Genomic DNA, 23,109 nt, shown 5'->3' with positions numbered 1-23,109 from the left:
CTAGCCTAATCGCTAGCAGCTCGTTCTTCATACGAAAACTCACCAAATCCTGGCGTCAATCTTTCCCTCAATCCCTTCACAGCTTGTTTGTGTAGATAACTGAGTGTTAATATCCAGTTCTCTCTTCTTTAGTTCAGTCGTATACAACTTGATTGGCTCAAACTAAACTGCTCGTCATGCAGCTTCTGACAGCTGATTTGTTGTAGCTGTCAACTTAAACATATCAATAGCGATATGGTATACTATGATTGGTTACTGGAATCTCACTAGTAACGATATTCAATATGAGTTGATCTGCATTACACAATGCTTTTAGTTTTAGAAATATTTAGGACTAACTTATTCCTTGCCAGCCATTCTGAATCTAACTGCAGCTCTTTGTTGAGTGTTGCAGTCATTTCAGTCGCTGTAGTAGCTGACGTGTTTAGTGTTGAGTCATCCAATTTCTCACAGCTAATCATCAGTAATTTATGTAAGCTATGCATTTTGCTAGAGTTTTTGCATCACAACACTGAAGTGTAAGGGGCCTCTAATGTTTTATATGTATCACTTGGGTCCTGTTTTCAGTAGAAATGACAGCAGACCTTCTTGTTAAGTGTCTGAGTGGTTAAAACATGCTAATATCCTCTGAGTACATAAAAAAAAGGTTTGGTATACCCCAACTGGGTATGACATCAGCCCTGGAGTTTTCCCAGACTTAATGACTTTAATTGCATCAAGAAGTTCCTCCTCTGTAATTTGGCCTTCACATGAGTATTTCTGTACAGATGTTAATTTTACATTATTAATAGGAGAAACAACTATACAATTAACTTTGGTTAGTGGAGATGGAAACGAAAACATATACTTAAAGTACTTTTGTCACGCCCTGACCTGAGAGAGACGTTTTTCTCTGTTGGGCATTCTATGTATTTGTATTTCTAAGTTTTGGCCATGTATGATTTCCAATCAGAGGCAGCTGTCTATCGTTGCCTCTGATTGGGAACCATACTTAGGCAGCCTTTTCCCACCTGTGTTTTGTGGGTAGTTGTTTTCTGTTTTGTATTCGTTACCTGACGGAACTGCTGGCTTTTCGGTTTGTTTCTTTTGTTCTAATGTTTCATTGTTTAATAAACAATCACGAACACGTACCACGCTGCACTTTGGTCAGACGAACGCCGTAACAGAACTTTCCTTTCATAATATAGTTTAGTGAATCAGACATTATGGGCGACTCAGACAACTATGTTGAAGATAAAAAAAAAAAATTGGTGCATTTTTCCCCCTATTCCATCCAGTTCGATTTATTTTTATAATATATTACACTGGATCTTTCTTGAATAAGTTTCTCCATTTCTTTTTGTTTTTCCTTTCACGTATTCTGAGCCTCTACGGTACCTAACTGTACTGTTAGTCCTTCCATTTCCTTTGTTAATACGGCCTCTTTTGACCTAAATTGCTTTTGTTTTAGAGATGAGTAGTGAATTGCATGGCATCTAATGTCCCATACAATAAGGGGATCTGCTGCACCTGTATTATCTTGGGAAAAGTCAGTTATAAATTATTCTATCCTGGTTAAAAACAAGTTATTATCCAACAGGCTTTGATTAAATTTCCAATGTCCTCACCCACTTGGAAATTCTGTAAGAGTAATATATACTGCTGTCACGTCCTGGCCAGTATAAGGGTTAATTGGTATTGTAGTTTGGTCAGGACGTGGCAGAGGGTATTTGTTTTATGTGGTTCAGGGTGGTGTTTTGGAAATAGGGCGTTTGATTTAGTATTTCCGGGTTTTTGGTTTATGATCTATGTTTAGGTAATTCTATGTCTAGTCTAGGTAGTCTGTGTTTCTATGGTTGATTAATTGCGGTTGGGACTCTCAATTGAAGGCAGGTGTTTTCTCTTTGCCTTTGATTGAGAGTCCCATATATTAGGGTGTGTTTGTGTTTGGGGTTTGTGGGAGATTGTTTTTGCATTGCGTGTTTTTGTGAGCAAAACTGTCATTTGTCATGCTTATTGTTTTCTTGTTTTCTCGTGTTCAACGTTCTTTAATAAATTAAGAAAATGAACACCAACTCTACTGCGTATTGGTCCACACTTTCAGACGACGATTTCGCATATCATCGGATGATGAAGAAGTTCGTGACAACTGCTCAAAAAAATAAAGGGAACACTTAAACAACACAATGTAACTCCAAGTCAATCACACTTCTGTGAAATCAAACTGTCCACTTAGGAAGCAACACTGATTGACAATAAATTGCACATGCTGTTGTGCAAATGGCATAGACAACAGGTGGAAATTATAGGCAATAAGCAAGACACCCCCAATAAAGGAGTGGTTCTGCAGGTGGAGACCACAGACCACTTCTCAGTTCCTATGCTTCCTGGCTGATGTTTTGGTCACTTTTGAATGCTGGCGGTGCTTTCACTCTAGTGGTAGCATGAGACGGAGTCTACAACCCACACAAGTGGCTCAGGTAGTGCAGCTCATCCAGGATGGCACATCAATGCGAGCTGTGGCAAGAATGTTTGCTGTGTCTGTCAGCGTAGTGTCCAGAGCATGGAGGCGCTACCAGGAGACAGGCCAGTACATCAGGAGACATGGAGGAGGCCGTAGGAGGGCAACAACCCAGCAGCAGGACCGCTACCTCCGCCTTTATGCAAGGAGGAGCAGGAGGAGCACTGCCAGAGCCCTGCAAAATGACCTCCAGCAGGCCACAAATGTGCATGTGTCTGCTCAAACGGTCAGAAACAGGCTCCATGAGGGTGGTATGAGGGCCCGACGTCCACAGGTGGGGGTTGTGTTTACAGCCCAACACCGTGCAGGACGTTTGGCATTTGCCAGAGAACATCCTCCAGCATGACCGGTTTGGCGGTGGGTCAGTCATGGTGTGGGGTGGCATTTCTTTGGGGGGCCGCACAGCCCTCCATGTGCTCGCCAGAGGTAGCCTGACTGCCATTAGGTACCGAGATGAGATCCTCAGACCCCTTGTGAGACCATATGCTGGTGCGGTTGGCCCTGGGTTCCTCCTAATGCAAGACAATGCTAGACCTCATGTGGCTGGAGTGTGTCAGCAGTTCCTGCAAGAGGAAGGCATTGATGCTATGGACTGGCCCGCCCGTTCCCCAGACCTGAATCCAATTGAGCACATCTGGGACATCATGTCTCGCTCCATCCACCAACGCCACGTTGCACCACAGACTGTCCAGGAGTTGGCGGATGCTTTAGTCCAGGTCTGGGAGGAGATCCCTCAGGAGACCATCCGCCACCTCATCAGGAGCATGCCCAGGCATTGTAGGGAGGTCATACAGGCACGTGGAGGCCACACACACTACTGGGCCTCATTTTGACTTGTTTTAAGGACATTACATCAAAGTTGGATCAGCCTGTAGTGTGGTTTTCCACTTTAATTTTGAGTGTGACTCCAAATCCAGACCTCCATGGGTTGATAAATTGGATTTCCATTGATTATTTTTGTGTGATTTTGTTGTCAGCACATTCAACTATGGAAAGAAAAAAGTATTTAATAAGATTATTTCTTTCATTCAGATCTAGGATGTGTTGTTTAAGTGTTCCCTTTATTTTTTTTGAGCAGTGTATATATATGCCAGTTATGTGATGGTCCGACCGCATTCTGTCCCCTATCAACACTTTTAAAATGTTTGGTGTCAGAGAGAATGGCAAGAAAGTAGTCAAGATGACTAGCTTGATTGAGCCCCCTCGATCTATATCTCACAAGGTCAGTATATTAAACCTCCTGCATGTATATCTCACTAGGTCAGGGTATTAAACCTCCTCCATGTATATCTCACTAGGTCAGGGTATTAAATCTCCTCCATGTATATCTCACTAGGTCAGGATATTAAACCTCCTCCATGTATATCTCACTCGGTCAGGATATTAAACCTCCATGTATATCTCACTAGGTCAGGATATTAAATCTCCTCCATGTATATCTCACTAGGTCAGAATATTAAACCTCCTCCATGTATATCTCACTAGGTCAGGGTATTAAACCTCCATGTATATCTCACTAGGTCAGGATATTAAACCTCCTCCATGTATATCTCACTAGGTCAGGGTATTAAACCTCCTCCATGTATATCTCACTAGGTCAGGATATTAAACCTCCTCCATGTATATCTCACTAGGTCAGAATATTAAACCTCCTCCATGTATATCTCACTAGGTCAGAATATTAAACCTCCTCCATGTATATCTCACTAGGTCAGGGTATTAAACCTCCATGTATATCTCACTAGGTCAGGATATTAAACCTCCTCCATGTATATCTCACTAGGTCAGGGTATTAAACCTCCTCCATGTATATCTCACTAGGTCAGGGTATTAAACCTCCTCCATGTATATCTCACTAGGTCAGGATATTAAACCTCCTCCATGTATATCTCACTAGGTCAGGGTATACCTGTTGGGGCTCGGGGGCAGTATTGAGACATTTTGAAAAAAATATGTGCCCATTTTTAACTGCCTCCTACACCAACTCAGAAGCTAGGATATGCATATTATTAACACATTCGGATAGAAAACACTCTGAATTTTCTAAAACAGTTTGAATGGTGTCTGTAAGTATAACAAAACTCATATTGCAGGCAAAAACCTGTGAAAAATAGATCCAAAAAAAATGTGAATTTTGTGACTGTACTATTTAGTGTCATTGTTTTATAGATACCATAGTGAGAAAGGATTCATTTCGCAACACCTACGGCTTCCACTAGATGTCAACGATCTTTATAAAGTTGTTTGAAGCGTCTATGATAAACAGAGAGCAAATTAGAATCCAAGGAAGTTGACATGTCATCACTTCATTTTATTGCGCCTGCGCATAAATCTGAGAAACGTGAGTTTGTCATCATTGTTTATCTAGACATAGGATAGGTTGTGTGAAAATATTACTGATGTTTAACGTTAAAAATGGACCAAAAGATTAATGCTAAACAACATTTGACATGTTTGAACGGACGTAAATAGATTATTTACTAGGTTTTTTAGCTTTTCGGCGTGATTTTACACTCCCCCCACCACGTTTTGTGGGAGCATAATGAACGCTAAGTACTTGGTGTTATTTGGACATAAATTATGAACTTTGTCAAAAGAAACCACATTTCTTCCGGACCTGGGATGCCTTCCGGACCTGGGATCCTGCCTTCTGATGGAGATAATCAAAGGTAAGGGGATATTTACAATGTTATTATCGATATTAGATGATGCTAACTGTATAGCATAGCCTGTTGTTCTTAGCATAGCACCCCGTTTATTGCAAAATGTGATTTCCCAGTAAAGTTATTTTGAGATCTGGCCATTCGGTAGCAATTACGAGATGATAATATATTATTCTTTGAATGACAATATTATAATTTACCAATGTTTTCGAATAGTAATTTTGTTATGTTCACCTGAAGCATTTCAGAGAAGAAAAAAATCTGAATTTCACGCTACTGTAAAATGCTGTTTTTGGATATAAATATGAACTTGATGGAACAAAAAATGCATGTATTGTATAACATAATGTCCTAGGAGTGTCATCTGATTGAGATTGACAAAAGTTAGTGCATCATTCTAGCTGGTTTCTGCTTTTGGTGACGGCTGACCTTGAATTGAAAATGGATGTTTGTACTTTTGTGGCTATGTACTGTCCTAACATAATCTAACTTTATGCTTTTGCCGTAAAGCCTCTTTGAAAATCGAACAATGTGGTTAGATTAAGGAGATGTTTATCATTTAAATTGTGTAAAATAGTTGATTGTTTGAGAAATTGAAATTATTCGATTTTTGATGTTTTGAATTTCCAGCCTTGTTAGCAATCCCGACTCGGGGTTCATTGCTAACCTGTAGCCCCAACAGGATTTATTAAACCTCCTCCATGTATATCTCACTAGGTCAGGATATTAAACCTCCTCCATGTATATCTCACTAGGTCAGGATATTAAACCTCCTCCATGTATATCTCACTAGGTCAGGATATTAAACCTCCTCCATGTATATCTCACTAGGTCAGGGTATTAAACCTCCTCCATGTATATCTCACTAGGTCAGGATATTAAACCTCCTCCATGTATATCTCACTAGGTCAGGATATTAAACCTCCTCCATTTATATCTCACTAGGTCAGGATATTAAACCTCCTCCATGTATATCTCACTAGGTCAGGATATTAAACCTCCTCCATGTATATCTCACTAGGTCAGGATATTAAACCTCCTCCATGTATATCTCACAAGGTCAGGATATTAAACCTCCTCCATGTATATCTCACTAGGTCAGGATATTAAACCTCCTCCATGTATATCTCACTAGGTCAGGATATTAAACCTCCATGTATATCTCACTAGGTCAGGATATTAAACCTCCTCCATGTATATCTCACTAGGTCAGAATATTAAACCTCCAGTGAGATATACATGGAGGAGGTTTAAGGGTATTTAAACCTCCATGTGTCCACTAGTTCCAATATTTCCATGACATTCGTGATTTCTTTAAGTGCCTGATAGTTTGTAGTGTGATTTCCTTTACGGTCCATAGAGGTATTTTAAACCGCATTATAATCTCCCACCATAATAATAGAGTCTTGTGTTGCTTGTAGGGTTGATACATTCAATTATTATATATATTTTCAAGGTGTCACGTCCTGACCATAGTAAGATGTTATTTTCTATGGTAGAGTTGGTCAGGGCGTGACAGGGGGGTGTTTTGTGTTTTTCTATGTTTTCTATATCTATGTTTAGTTCTAGTTTTCTATTTCTATGTTGTTGTTTTTTGGGATGATCTCCAATTAGAGGCAGCTGGTCCTCATTGTCTCTAATTGGAGATCATATTTAAGTAGGGTTTTTTTCCCACCTGTGTTTGTGGGTAGTTGTATTTTCTGTTTAGTTGTCTGTTACCTGACAGAACTGTTGGCTTGTTAGTTTGTCTTTAGTATTCTGAGTTAAAATAAATATTCACTATGCGCACTCAACACGCTGAGTCTTGGTCCCCTCTCTACGATAGCCGTTACACAAGGAAGCGTGGATCATCATTATTTGGACCGTATAGATTAATGAGTCAAATCTGTTTATGGTTCAATAACATAATCATCACCCTACCTAATATGCATATTAATGTAAGCAGTTCATACGAAGGACTGTTACCCGTAAACAGGGTTGGTATTACAAAAATTACATTTTTGGCAAATAATTATGATTTTGGCAAATAATTATTGTGATTCATCCTACATTGTCCATGACATCCTTCCTCCACAAACAACCACAAGCTCAGATGATTCACACATCCTGAGCCCAACTCAACAGAAGACTTGACGTGTGAATGCATACAGTGAAGGAAAAAAGTATTTGATCCCCTGCTGATTTTGTACGTTTGCCATCTGACAAAGAAATGATCAGTCTAAAATGTTAATGTTAGGTTTATTTGAACAGTGAAAGACAGAATAACAACAAAGAAATCCAGAAAAACGCATGTCAAAAATGTTATAAAATGATTTGCATTTTAATGAGGGAAATAAGTATTTGGTATTTTGATGGAGGGAAACTGGGTGAATTACTGACTGAAGCGCGCCAGCTAAACTGAGTTTTAATGATATAAAGAAGGACATTATCGAACAAAAGGACCATTTGTGATGTAACTGGGACCTTTTGGAGTGCCAACAGAAGAAGATCATCAAAGGTAAGTCATTTACTATATCGCTATTTCTGACTTTCGTGTCGCACCTGCCTGGTTGAAATATGTTTTTCATGGTTTTGTATGCGGGGCGTTGTCCTCAGATAATCATATGGTGTGCTTTCGCCGTAAAGCCTTTTTGGAATCTGACACAGCGGCTGGATTAACAAGAAGTTAAGCTTTATTTTGATGTATTACACTTGTGATTTTATGAAAGTTAAATATTTATTTATAATTCTGTAATTTTAATTTCGCTCTCTGCAATTTTACCGGATGTGAAATTTCCGTCCCACTAAGAATAAGAAGTTAACCAATAGCTACCTAGACTAACTATTTATCAGTCTTATGACTTGGGGGTAGAAGCTGTTCAGGGTCCTGGTGGTTCCAGACTTGGTGCATCGGTACCGCTTGCCGTGTGGAAGCAGAGAGAACAGTCTATGACTAGGGTGGCTGGAGTCTTTGACAATTTTTAGGGCCTTCCTCTGACACCACCTGGTATAGAGGTCCTGGATAGCAGGGAGCTCGGCCCCAGTGATGTACTGGGCCGTACACACTACCCTCTGTAGCACCTTATGGTCATATGCCAAGTAGTTTCCATACCAAATGGTGATGCAGCCAGTCAAGATGCTCTCAATGGTGCAGCTGTAGAACATTTTGAGGATCTGAGGGTGCCAAATATTTTCAGCCTCCTGAGGGGGAAGAGGCGTTATCAAGCCTTCTTCACAAGTGTGTTGGTGTGTGTGGACCATGATAATTCCTAAGTGATGTGGACACTGAGGAACTTGAAGCTCTCGACCCGCTCCACTACAGTCCCATCGATCTAGATGGGGGAATATTCCATTTCCTGTAGTCCACGATCGCCTGACATTGAGGGAGAGGTTATTGTCCTGGCACCACACTGCCAGGTCACTGACTTCCTCCCTAATAGGCTGCCTCATCATTATCGGTGATCAGGCCAACCAATGTTGGGTCATCAGCAAATTTAATGATGGTGTTGGAGTCGTGCTTGGCCATGCAGTCGTAGGTGAACAGGAAGTACAGGAGGGCATTAAGCACGCAGCCCTGAGGGGCCCCTGTGTTGATGGTCAGTGTGGCAGATGTGTTGTTTCATACTCTCACCCCCTGGGAGCAGCCCGTCAGGAAGTCCAGGATGTAGTTGCTGAGGAAGGTGTTCAGTCCCAGGTTTCTGAGCTTAGTGATGAGCTTGGAGGGCACTATGGTGTTGAATGCTGAGTTATAGCCAATGAACAGCATTCTTCACATAGGTGTTCCTCTTGTCTAGGTGGGAGAGGGCGGTGTGGAGCAATATACATTGCGTCATCTGTGGATCTGTTGGGGTGGTATGCGAACTGGAGTGGGTCCAGGGTGTCTGGGATGATGGTGCTGATGTGAGCCATGACCAGCCTTTCAAAGCATTTCATTGCTACAGATGTGAGTGCTATGGGGCGATATACATTTAGGCAGGGTACCTTGGCGTTCATGGGCACAGGGACTATGATGGTCTGCTTGAAATATGTTGGTATTGTAGACTTGCTCAGGAAGAGCTAGAACATGTCAGTAAAGACACTTGCCAGCTGGTCAGATCATGCTCTGAGTATGTGTCCTGGTAATCGGCCTTGTGAATGTTAACCTGCTCATATCAGCTTTGGAGAGTGAGATCACACAGACGTCCGGAACAGCTGGTGCTCTCATGCATGGTTCAGTGTTGCATGCCTCGAAGTCAGCATAGATGGAACTTGGTTCATCTGGTATGCTCACATCATTTCGCAGCTCGCGACTGGGTTTCCCTTTGTAATCCATGATAGTTTGCAAGCCCTGACACATCAGACGAGCATCAGAGCTGGTGTAGTAGGATTCGATCCTGTATTGACCTTTTGACTGTTTGATGATTGATTCGGAGGTCGTAGTGGGATTTCTTGTAAGCGTCCAGATTAGTGTCCCGCTGCTCAAACCTTTAGCTCAGTGGGGAAGTTTCCTGTAATCAATGGCCTCTGTTTGGGATATCTACATACCCGGGGGCTCCTGAGTGCCTCAGCAGTCTAAGTCACTGCATGTCAGTGCTAGAGGCATCACTACAGACCCTGGTTTGATTCCAGGCTGTGTCACAACTGGCCGTGATTGGAAGTCCCATAGGGCAGTGCACAGTTGTCCCAGCGTCGTCCGGGATACGGTTTGGCCATTGGATTTGGCCATTGGATTTGGCCATTGTAAATAAGAATTTGTTCTTAACTGGCTTGCCTAGTTAAATACATAAAGGTTAAAAAAAAATAAACAAATACAGTCAATGTGGGAACGATGACGTCGTCGATGCCCAAATTAATGAAGCCGGTGACTGACGTAGCTCTTCAATGCTATAGGATCAATTCTGGAACACATACCAGTCTGTGCTAGCAAAACTGTCCTGTAGCTTAGCACTTCTGTATTGAGCGAGTCACTGGTACTTCCTGTTTGAGTTTTTTGTTGTAAGCAGACATTTAGGAGGATAGAGTTATGGTCAGATTGATCAAATGGAGGGCTAGGGAAAGCTTTGTACAGGTCTGTGTGTTGAGTAAAGGGGATCTAGAGTTTTGTCGCCTCTAGTTGCACAGGTGACAAGCTGTTAAAAAATTTGGTAAGACTGATTTTTTGTTTCCCTGTATTAAAATAGCCGGCCGCTAGGAGCACCGTGTCTGGATGAGCATTTTCTTGTTTGCTTATGGCCTTAAACAGCTGGTTACTTGCGGTCTTAGTGCCAGCATCGGTTGTGGTGGTAAATAGACAGCTACAAAAAAATGATAGATGAAAACTCTCTTGGTAAATAATATGGTCTGCAGTTTATCATGGGATATACTAACTCAGGCGAGCAAAACTTCCAGACACACAAACAAACACACAATTAAAGGTGTTTGTTCACTGTATTAAAAGACAAAGGTGTCAAAAAAGTTCCATCGTTTTACGGGATCATGGACCAGGCATTTAATCACTGTCGCAAATCACTGACAGCAGAGTCAGAGAGTTGAGTTTCAGGTTGTTGGGATTAGCAGGAGCTGGCTCATTCAGTGTTCACACATAGGGAACTTCAAATGACTACAGATTAATGATTAATCTTTCTTTGCCTAGCCTAACGAGTCCATGCATGTAATCTCATCAACAGACTTCACTCTGGAGTCTGGGAGAGAATTCAGCAACCACAACTAATAATGACGGATGACGAAATCACAGTCCCTAACAGCAACCGTCAGCACTACGAAACCCACTATGTTCATCTGCGACGCTTCAACAGTTAAACAGCCCGGTTTCAAAATGGGGCCAAGTCAAAAGTAGGGCACTACATAGGGAATAGGGCAGACCATGTTTTTTTTGTGAAGGCAGAGTATTTGTTGAAGGGCATACATAACATACAGGTGGATTTGATCAGCCTAGATTTGTATCATCCACAGACATCTCTGCTGATGAAGTCTAACTAGTACAGTAGCATCTGTACAGGAAAAACTAGTCGATGTCTGGACACTTCACACACAACATCTATTAGGTCAATGACGTGAGTTCTACCAGACTACCGATGGCGTGGGAAGAACACGGACTCGTCTCAACGAGGTCAATGACGTGAGTTCTACCAGACTACCGATGGCGTGGGAAGAACACGGACTCGTCTCAACGAGGTCAATGACGTGAGTTCTACCAGACTACTGATGGCGTGGGAAGAACACGGACTCATCTCAACGAGGTCAATGACGTGAGTTCTACCAGACTACCGATGGCGTGGGAAGAACACGGACTCGTCTCAACGAGGTCAATGACGTGAGTTCTACCAGACTACTGATGGCGTGGGAAGAACACGGACTCGTCTCAACGAGGTCAATGACGTGAGTTCTACCAGACTACCGATGGCGTGGGAAGAACACGGACTCGTCTCAACAGGTCTTTACTGTATTGCTGTCTGAATTGTAATAACAGTTCCAAGAAAATCTAAAATAAATTGGCTCATTTGCATATACTATTTTCTGTTTTTTTAGCATGTTATCTCTCTCTGTGAACATTGTTTAGACCCATCCTCGATGCTGGGTATCTCTCTCTCTGTGAACATTGTTTAGACCCATCCTGGATGCTGGGTATCTCTCTCTCTCTGTGAACATTGTTTAGACCCATCCTCGATGCTGGGTATCTCTCTCTCTGTGAACATTGTTTAGACCCATCCTGGATGCTGGGTATCTCTCTCTCTCTGTGAACATTGTTTAGACCCATCCTGGATGCTGGGTGTCTCTCTCTCTGTGAACATTGTTTAGACCCATCCTGGATGCTGGGTATCTCTCTGTCTGTGAACATTGTTTAGACCCATCCTGGATGCTGGGTATCTCTCTCTCTGTGAACATTGTTTAGACCCATCCTGGATGCTGGGTATCTCTCTCTGTGAACGTTGTTTAGACCCATCCTGGATGCTGGGTGTCTCTCTCTCTGTGAACATTGTTTAGACCCATCCTGGATGCTGGGTGTCTCTCTCTCTGTGAACATTGTTTAGACCCATCCTGGATGCTGGGTGTCTCTCTCTCTGTGAACATTGTTTAGGCCCATCCTGGATGCTGGGTATCTCTCTCTCTCTGTGAACATTGTTTAGACCCATCCTGGATGCTGGGTGTCTCTCTCTCTGTGAACATTGTTTAGACCCATCCTGGATGCTGGGTGTCTCTCTCTCTGTGAACATTGTTTAGGCCCATCCTGGATGCTGGGTATCTCTCTCTCTCTGTGAACATTGTTTAGACCCATCCTGGATGCTGGGTGTCTCTCTCTCTGTGAACATTCTTTAGACCCATCCTGGATGCTGGTTGTCTCTCTCTGTGAACATTGTTTAGACCCATCCTGGATGCTGGGTGTACATGCAGTACTTAGCGGAGCATAGATGTACCAGCCCACGCCAATTTGTTTGTTTCCATGACATCAATCAATGTCTCCAACTAATTACTTATTCATTAATTCATCTTGATGATTAGACTGGAGGGAGGGGCCTTGTTTGATCCCAAACTACTTTTGACTAGATCTAATTGAATAAGAGCCTAAAGTAATGCACTATATAGAATAAGGTGACATTTGGTGATTTTCTATACACACTGTCTCAGCAGCACAGGGTCAGGGCTGTATCAGGGCTGTATCAAATCAAATTTCAAATCAAATGTATTTATATAGCCCTTCTTACATCAGCTGATATCACAAAGTGCTGTACAGAAACCCAGCCTAAAACCCCAAACAGCAAGCAATGCATGTGTAGAAGCACGGTGGCTAGGAAAAACTCCCTAGAAAGGCCAGAACCTAGGAAGAAACCTAGAGAGGAACCAGGCTATGAGGGGTGGCCAGGAAAAAACTCCCTAGAAAGGCCAGAACCTAGGAAGAAACCTAGAGAGGAACCAGGCTATGAGGGGTGGCCAGGAAAAAACTCCCTAGAAAGGCCAAAAACCTAGGAAGAAACATTTTACATTTACATTTTAGTCATTTAGCAGACGCTCTTATCCAGAGCGACTTACAAATTGGTGCATTCACCTATAATATCCAGTGGAACAACCACTTTACAATAGTGCATCTAAATCTTTTAAGGGGGGGTTAGAAGGATTACTTTATCCTATCCCAGGTATTCCTTGAAGAGGTGGGGTTTCAGGTGTCTCCGGAAGGTGGTGATTGACTCCGCTGTCCTGGCGTCGTGAGGGAGCTTGTTCCACCATTGGGGTGCCAGAGCAGCGAACAGTTTTGACTGGGCTGAGCGGGAACTGTGCTTCCTCAGAGGTAGGGAGGCGAGCAGGCCAGAGGTGGATGAACGGAGTGCCCTTGTTTGGGTGTAGGGCCTGATCAGAGCCTGAAGGTACGGAGGTGCCGTTCCCCTCACAGCTCCGTAGGCAAGCACCATGGTCTTGTAGCGGATGCGAGCTTCGACTGGAAGCCAGTGGAGAGAGCGGAGGAGCGGGGTGACGTGAGAGGAACCAGGCTATGAGGGGTGGCCAGTCCTCTACTATCATGGTGTGATATACATCTATCATGGTGTGGTATACATCTATCATGGTGTGGTGTGATATACATCTATCATGGTGTGATATACATCTATCATGATGTGATATACATCTATCATGGTATGATATACATCTATCATGGTGTGATATACATCTATCATGGTGTGATATACATCTATCATGGTGTGGTGTGGTATACATCTATCATGGTGTGGTGTGGTATACATCTATCATGATGTGATATACATCTGTCATGGTGTAGTGTGATATACATCTGTCATGGTGTAGTGTGATATACATCTATCATGGTGTGATGTGATATACATCTATCATGGTGTGATATACATCTATCATGGTGTGATATACATATATCATGGTGTGATATACATCTATCATGGTATGATATACATATATCATGGTGTGATATACATCTATCATGGTGTGATATACATATATCATGGTGTGATATACAGTGGGGAGAACAAGTATTTGATACACTGCCGATTTTGCAGGTTTTCCTACTTACAAAGCATGTAGAGGTGTGTAATTTTTATCATAGGTACACTTCAACTGTGAGAGACGGAATCTAAAACAGAAATCCAGAAAATCACATTGTATGATTTTTAAGTAATTAATTTGCATTTTTTTGCATGACATAAGTATTTGATCACCTTACAACCAGTAAGAATTCCGTCTCTCACAGACCTGTTAGTTTTTCTTTAAGAAGCCCTCCTGTTCTCCACTCATTACCTGTATTAACTGCACCTGTTTGAACTTGTTACCTGTATAAAAGCCACCTGTCCACACACTCAATAAACAGACTCCAACCTCTCCACAATGGCCAAGAACAGAGAGCTGTGTAAGGACATCAGGGATAGAATTGTAGACCTGCACAAGGCTGGGATGGGCTACAGGACAATAGGCAAGCAGCTTGGTGAGAAGGCAACAACTGTTGGCGCAATTATTAGAAAATGGAAGAAGTTCAAGATGACGGTCAATCACCTTCGGTCTGGGGCTCCATGCAAGATCTCACCTCGTGGGGCATCAATGATCATGAGGAAGGTGAGGGATCAGCCCAGAACTACATGGCAGGACCTGGTCAATGACCTGAAGAGAGCTGGGACCACAATCTCAAAGAAAACCATTAGTAACACACTACGCCGTCATGGATCAAAATCCTGCAGCGTACGCAAGGTCCCCCTGCTCAAGCCAGCATATGTCCTGGCCCGTCTGAAGTTTGCCAATGACTATCTGGATGATCCAGAGGAGGAATGGCAGAGGGTCATGTGGTCTGATGAGACAAAAATAGAGCTTTTTGGTCTAAACTCCACTCGCCGTGTTTGGAGGAAGAAGAAGGATGAGTACAACCCCAAGAACACCATCCCAACCATGAAGCATGGAGGTGGAAACATCATTCTTTGGGGATGCTTTTCTGCAAAGGGGACAGGACGACTGCACCGTATTGAGGGGAGGATGGATGGGGCCATGTATCGCGAGATCTTGGCCAACAACCTCCTTCCCTCAGTAAGAGCATTGAAGATGGGTCGTGGCTGGGTCTTCCAGCATGACAACGACCCGAAACACACAGCCAGGGCAACTAAGTAGTGGCTCCGTAAGGAGCATCTCAGGGTCCTGGAGTGGCCTAGCCAGTCTCCAGACCTGAACCCAATAGAAAATCTTTGGAGGGAGCTGAAAGTCTGTATTGCCCAGCGACAGCCCCTAAACCTGAAGGATCTGGAGAAGGTCTGTATGGAGGAGTGGGCCAAAATCCCTGCTGCAGTGTGTGCAAACCTGGTCAAGAACTACAGGAAACATATGATCTCTGTAATTGCAAACACAGGTATCTGTACCAAATATTAAGTTCTGCTTTTCTGATGTATCAACTACTTATGTCATGCAATAAAATGCAAATTAATTACTTAAAAATCATACAATGTGATTTTCTGGATTTTTGTTTTAGATTCCGTCTCTCACAGTTGGGGCGAATGTTCACCTTCCAACGGGACAACGACCCTGAGCACACAGCCAAGACAACGCAGGAGTAGCTTTGGGACAAGTCTCTCAATATCCTTGAGTGGCCCACCCAGAGCCCGGACTTGAACCTGTTCGAACATCTCTGGAGAAACCAGAAATTAGCTGTGCAGCGACGCTCCCCATCCAACCTGACAGAGCTTGAGAAGATCTGCAGAGAAGAATGGGAGAAACTTCCCAGATACAGGTGTGCCAAGCTTGTAGCGTCATACCCAATTAGAGTCGAGGCTGTAGTCGCTGCCAAAGGTGGTTCAACAAAGTACTGAGTAAAGAGTCTGAATTCTTATTATGTAAATGTGATTTCTTCGTATTTTTTTTGTTTTTGCTTTGTCGTTATGGGGTTGTGTGTAGATGGATAAGGGGGGAAAAAAACGATTTAATCCATTTTAAAAGAAGGCATTAACATAAAACATTTGGAAAAAGTCAAGGGGTCTGTACATCTCTCAGATGGGCCCTGACACACGGATAATATGAATCAACCATGGCGACAGTTGTAGATGTGTAAATATGTTTGGGACCGGCTGTCCTTATTTGGAGGGTAGGTAGCGGAGGCCCTAGGGGATGCCGAGAGGAGCTGAGGTGTTGAGGCGTCACCGCCTGGACAAATGGGCTCGGCCACGCAGGAGATGGGGTGTCCTCCCACCAACACAGGAGACGAGAGGTCAGGAGATATTGAGGTCAGGAGATATTGAGGTCAGGAGATATTGAGGACAGGAGATTGAGGACAGGAGATTGAGGACAGGAGATTGAGGACAGGAGATTGAGGACAGGAGATTGAGGAGAGAATAGGAGATTGAGGAGAGGAGAGGAGATAGAAGAAAGGAGATAGAGGAAAGGAGATTGAGGAGAGGAGATTGAGGAGAGAATAGGAGATTGAGGAGAGGAGAGGAGATAGAAGAAAGGAGATTGAGGAGAGGAGATTGAGGAGAGAATAGGAGATTGAGGAGAGGAGAGGAGAGGAGATAGAAGAAAGGAGATAGAGGAAAGGAGATTGAGGAGAGGAGATTGAGGAGAGAATAGGAGATTGAGGAGAGGAGAGGAGAGGAGATAGAGGAAAGGAGATTGAGGAGAGGAGATTGAGGAGAGAATAGGAGATTGAGGACAGGAGATTGAGGACAGGAGATTGAGGACAGGAGATTGAGGAGAGGAGATTGAGGAGAGAATAGGAGATTGAGGAGAGGAGAGGAGAGGAGATAGAAGAAAGGAGATTGAGGAGAGGAGATTGAGGAGAGAATAGGAGATTGAGGAGAGGAGAGGAGAGGAGATAGAAGAAAGGAGATAGAGGAAAGGAGATTGAGGAGAGGAGATTGAGGAGAGAATAGGAGATAGAGGAGAGGAGGAAAGGAGATAGAGGAAAGGAGATTGAGGAGAGGATATTGAGGAGAGAATAGGAGATTGAGGAGAGCACAATAGATTGAGAAGACAGGAGTTGAGTCTAAACTCATATCAGCGTGTTTATATCACACTATACATCACTGCTGGGTAATTCATTTGAATAATTCATTGCAGGCCCTCTAAGCACAGTGACATCCTCCTAGTTTTGTTATAGAATAGTACATATTTAGTGTTCATACCACAGGTATTAAAAGCAATCACACAAAAATATTAGAAACCCAATCTAGTGTATCAGAACTCTTCAATTTCCAACTTCCTGATCAAATCACGGGCTTGACATATAGCCCTTTCATGTCCAGAAGCAATCATATGATACTACAGGATATACCAAGGATTTTACCTTCCACATCTGTACCGCCTCTTGTTCTTAGGAACCAGCTGATTTGTTGTGACATTAAACTAATGGTTTCACTCTGTGTGTGTGTTTCTGTTGAATATTCCTGATCAAGCTTGTGTGAAGCAAAGGCCTTGCTCTGAATTGTGTGTGAGAGAGATATGATCAGTCAAAACAACCTGGAGTGGTGCTGAACACTATAGGGACTAAATGGAGCGACGTCAGGAAGTCATATACACCGAGTGTACAAAACATTAAGAACACCTTCCTACTATTGAGTAACACCCCCTTTTGCCCACAGAACAGCCTCAGTTCGTCGTGGCATGGACTCTAGAAGGTGTGGAAAGCGTTTCCACAGGGATGCAGGCCCATGTTGACTCCAATGCTTCCCACAGTTGTGTCAAGTTGGCTTGATGTCCTTTGGGTGGTGGATAATCCTTGACACACGGGAAACTGTTGAGGGTTAAAAACCCAGCGGCATTGCAGTTCTTGACTCAAACCGGTGCGCCTGGCACCTACTACCATACCATGTTCAAAGGCACTTAAATATTTTGTCTTGCCCGTTCACCTTCTGAATGGCACACAATCCATGTCTCAATTGTCTCAAGGTTTAAAAATCCTTCGTTAACCTGTCTCCTCCCCTTCATCTACACTGATCGAAGTGGATTTAACAAGTGACATCAATAAGGGAACATAGCTTTTACCCTGGATTCACCTGGATTCAGTCTATGTCATGGAAAGAGTAGGTGTTCCTAATGTTTTGTACACTCAGTGTACAGTATAGGCTTGTGCACTACTTTTAACCATGGTCCATAGGGATCTAGTAGGGCACTATATGGGGAATGGGGTGCCATTTGGGACACAGAGTGTGGGTCTTATCTCTCTCTGGGGAGAAAACGTCTGTTTCCACTTCACCTGTAAACTATACACAGTCACTGATGTTATCTTCCTGGCCGGTTTTGCGACCCCTCTGGCTTGTGCGGTGGAGGAGATCTTTGTGGGCTGTACTCAGCCTTGTCTCAGGGTAGTAAGTTGGTGGTGTTTTGATATCCCTCTAGTGGTGTGGGGGCTGTGCTTTGGCCCCCGTAATAGGGTCAGAGGCAGAGAATCCCAGTGAAGAGTGGGGAGCCAGCCAGGCAGAGACAACAAGGGTGGTTTGTCGCTCCAGTGCCTTGCCGTTCACTTTCGCACCCCTGGGCCATCCTCAATCATAGGACCTACTGAAGAGTTTGCTTCTTTCACATGGATAGGCAGACCATTCCATAAAAATTGAAGCTCTATATAGGAGAAAGCCCTGCCTCCAGCTGTTTGCTTAGAAAATTTAGGGACATTAAGGAGGTCTGTGTCTTGTGACCGTAGCGTACGTGTAGGTATGTACGGCAGGACCAAATAAGACAGATACGCAAGGGCAAGCCCATCTAATGCTGTGTAGGTTAGCAGTAAAACCTTCAAAATCAGCACTAGCCTTAACAGGAAGCTAGTGTAGAGAGGCTAGCACTGGAGTAATATGATACTTTTTTGGTTCTAGTCAAGATTCTAGCAGCCATGTTTAGCACTAATCTGAAGGTTATTTAGTGCTTTATCCGGATAGCCGGAAAGTAGAACATTGCAGTAGTCTAATCTAGAAGTGAAAAAAGCATGGATTAGCTTTTCTGCATCACTTTTGGACAAAAGGTTTCTGATTTTCTTTACAAAAGATGGAAAACGCTGTCCTTGAAATATTCCTAATATGTTCGTCAAAAGAGAGATCAGGGTCTAGAGTAACGTCGAGGTCCTTCACAGTTTTATGACTGACTGTACAACGACTGTACAACCATCAAGATTAACTGTCAGATCCAACAGCAGATCTCTTTGTTTCTTGGGACCTAGAACAAGCATCTCTGTTTTGTCTGACTTTAAAAGTAAAACACTTGCCTCTGTCTGAATCAGAGGCTTCCAAAGTAGGCAATTTTGGGGCTTCACCATGTTTCATTGACATGTACAGCTGTGTGTCGTCCACATAGCAGTCTTACGTTCTCCCCTCGGGTGTAGCTCGTCTGAAGAGACGTAAATGCCTGGGCCTAAACACACCAGGTAATACAGATGAAAAGGGAAGAAATGTGGGGTGCAATGAGCGATAAATAAATCAGACCACAACCAGAACTCAATTTTAACCCTCAGGGGATGTTTAGTGAATTAGTTAAATAAACAATATAACACACCCATAAATAATCAATAAGAAACAAAACAACCACAACAAGGGAAGGTAAGAGAAGGGAAATGTTTGGGATCGGGGTCCAAGTAATGAAAATAAACAAAAGGTCCCTCCTCTTCTACACACCTAATCCTTCCTAACACATTCTAAACCCTAACCCACTGTCCTACCTGGTTCCAAGAAAAATACAAGGGTGACACCCGCCCGGCTAACCTAGTGTATAAAACAATGGGTTATCTACGTGAGAATGTACACCCATGGGCAGATCTACCTTTTCCCTTCTCCAGGACCTAGGTAGGGTGGAGCGCCTCAGGAGGACAGGCTGAAACACAAGGAAATTAACACAAATAATCAAACAAAAAACAAGTGTCCTCTCTCTCTCCCCCTCCTCTCTTCTCTTCTCACACGGCAAAACAGATATCCTCTCTGTAATCAGCTACAGCCACGCCCACCATCGTTAGCCGCAACTCGGTACACCTGTAATGCCCAAGACAAACACACTAGCAGGGGAAAAATGGGGAACGAGAAAAACGTAACACGTAACACGCCCCCCCCAAAAAGAGTAAACCCCTGGGTTTATGATAAAACCCTTACATACATATATATCTTTTTTTACAACAGCGAAGTTATCAATGCCTGGTGCTATTAGTATTTTTTTTTTTTTACTAGGCACGGGACAAAGCATCCGCAACGATGTTTTCCGAACCCTTTATGTGCTGAATTTGTAAATTATAACCCTGTATAACCAACGCCCAACGCATAAGACGTTGGTTGTGGTTATACATGCGGCTCAAGAAAGTTAAAGGGTTGTGGTCTGTGTATACCACAACAGGCAACACACTGGAGCCAACAAACTTCAAAAAAATTGTAGGGCAAATAACAGCGCCAGGGTCTCCTGTTCGATAGTGGAATACCTTGACTGACAGCTGTTGAATTTGAGAGAAGTAGCAAACTGGGTGATCTAGACCATCGTGTTCCTGTAATAGTACAGCACCTGCACCCACTGAACTGGCATCCACCTCCAACTTAAATGTTTTCTGGAAATCAGGGGCAGAAAGAACAGGAGAAGTACACAATAGTGCTTTTACAGAGTCAAAAGCAGATTGACACTCAGCGATCCACTCAAAGGATACTGAAGGACTGAGTAACCTAGTCAGTGGGGCTACAACGTTACTGTTGAGAAATTCCTACAAAATGTACGATAATAACCCGTCATGCCTAAAAATCTGCATAATTCTCGGCGAGTGGCAGGGGCAGGAAACCGGGTGATAGCATCCACCTTAGCTGCTACGGTACGCACCTGACCCCGACCTACCTCTTTACCCAAATATGTAACAGTTGCCTTTCCAAACTCACATTTGGCTAAGTTAAGGGTCAAAGAAGCGTTGGCCAAGCGTGCAAACACAGCCCTCAATGTGCTCAGGTGATTAAGCCAGGTAGTCGAATGAACAACCAGGTCATCCAGATATGCAGTACAATCAGGAACATCAGCCAACACAATATTTACCAAACGTTGAAACGTGGCTGGAGCATTCCTCATTCCAAAAGCCATCACTGTGTACTGACAGAAACTGTCAGGAGTTACAAAAGCAGACACCTCAGAGGCACGAAGGGTTAAAGGCACCTGCCAATAACCTTTTAACAAGTCAAGCTTAGTAACATACGCAGCCGATCCAATGGTGTCTATACAGTCATCCATGCGAGGTAAAGGGAATGAGTCAGGTATAGTAACATTATTCACTTTCCTGTAGTCAGTGCAAAATCTTTGAGTCCCGTCAGGCTTTGGAATCAGCAGACAGGGGGAACTCCAAGGACTGCCACTGGGGATTGCCATCTCATTTTCCAGTAAATAAGTTACCTCTTTCTTCATCACTCCTCTCTTGATTGAATTCACACGATAAGGGTGCTGTTTGATTGGAGCAGCATCACCTACATTTATATCATGTTTCAACACATTGGTACGACTGGGAACATCCTGAAAGAGACTTGGAAAATCAGTGATTAGTAACTCAATATCAGATCTCTGCTGATCATTCAAATGCAACAAATGGGTTGGGAGAGACGCCACCATCTCAGAATTACACAAACGAGCACACTGCTCAGGAGTATTCCGCATCACCAAACCGTCCTCATCATTTAGGCTGACTCCTGGGTGAGTAACCAGGCTCACAGAAGCAACAGAGGATACAACAGGTTTTTCACTGGTAATGGGAGACTCGATACCACCTCTAACAAGATAGGCTTTAATCATGTTAATGTGACATACCCTAAATGGTCGTCTACGGTCTGGCGTTTTGATAACATAATCAGTATCACTGAGTTTTCGGTCCACTACATATGGGCCAGAGAAACTGGAAGAGAGACACGAGCCGGGTACCGGCAACAACACCAAGACTTGGTCACCTGGTTGAAAAGAACGAAACACAGATTTAACATCAAAATGACGTTTCATTTTCTTTTGTGTGGAAGACAGATTTTCTCTGGCTACAGCACAGGCGTCATGCAACCGCTCCCGGACTTGACTAACATAGTCTAGTACATTAGTAGAGGACCCAACTGAATCATCAGCCATAAGTTGTTCTTTCAGTACCTTGAGGCCCTCTCACGGTATGACCAAAGATTAGCTCAGCTGGGCTAAACCCAAGAGACTCCTGTACGGTCTCCCGAATAGCAAACAGCACGTAGGGCACCCCCTCATCCCAATCTTTTCCTGTGTCCATACAGTATTTACGCAACATAGCTTTTAGCGTCTGATGCCAACGTTCCAGCGCCCTGACTCTCCGGGTGATAAGCGCTAGACATCTGATGGGACACTGACAAGGACTTCAACACACTTCCAAACAATTTTGATGTAAAATTTGTGCCTTGATCTGTCTGTACAATTTTTGGAAATCCAAAGGTAGAGAAATACTTAATCAGCGCCTTCACAATTGCCTTACTTGTGATTTTACGCATAGGAATCGCCTCTGGGTACCTTGTAGCAGTGCACATTATTGTTAACAAGAATTGATTACCCGACTTAGTCCTGGGTAAGGGACCAACACAATCAATGATTACCTTCTCAAACGGCTCTCCCATGACCGGAATAGGGCAGAGAGGAGCCGGGGAAATTACCTGGTTAGGCTTCCCCACCACCTGGCAAGTACTACATGTACGGCAATAGCGAGCCACATCCCGTTTCATTCCCGGCCAGAAGAAATGACGGAGGAGTCGGTCGTAGGTTTTAGTCACCCCTAGATGACCAGACCAGGGAATATCATGAGCTAGGGACAACACCTTTGTCTGAAACGGGGCAGGAACTACAATCTGGCTAACGGAACTCCAATCATTTTCTAGGTCAGCACGGGGAGTCCATTTTCTCATCAGAAGCCCCTTTTCAAAGAAATACGTCACACCTTTCCTGTTTTTGTCACTCAAAGGTAACATGGAGGAAAAACATTTGGCCAAGCCCACATCCTCTATCTGGGCAGCTATTAGCTCCTCCCGAGTAACTGGCAACCTTAAACAGTCCACCGAGGAAGCCATTGTC

The sequence above is a fragment of the Salmo salar genome, chromosome ssa20 (genome assembly GCF_905237065.1).
Source record: "Salmo salar chromosome ssa20, Ssal_v3.1, whole genome shotgun sequence".
Taxonomy (NCBI): domain Eukaryota; kingdom Metazoa; phylum Chordata; class Actinopteri; order Salmoniformes; family Salmonidae; genus Salmo; species Salmo salar.
This window is presented reverse-complemented; position numbering follows the sequence as displayed.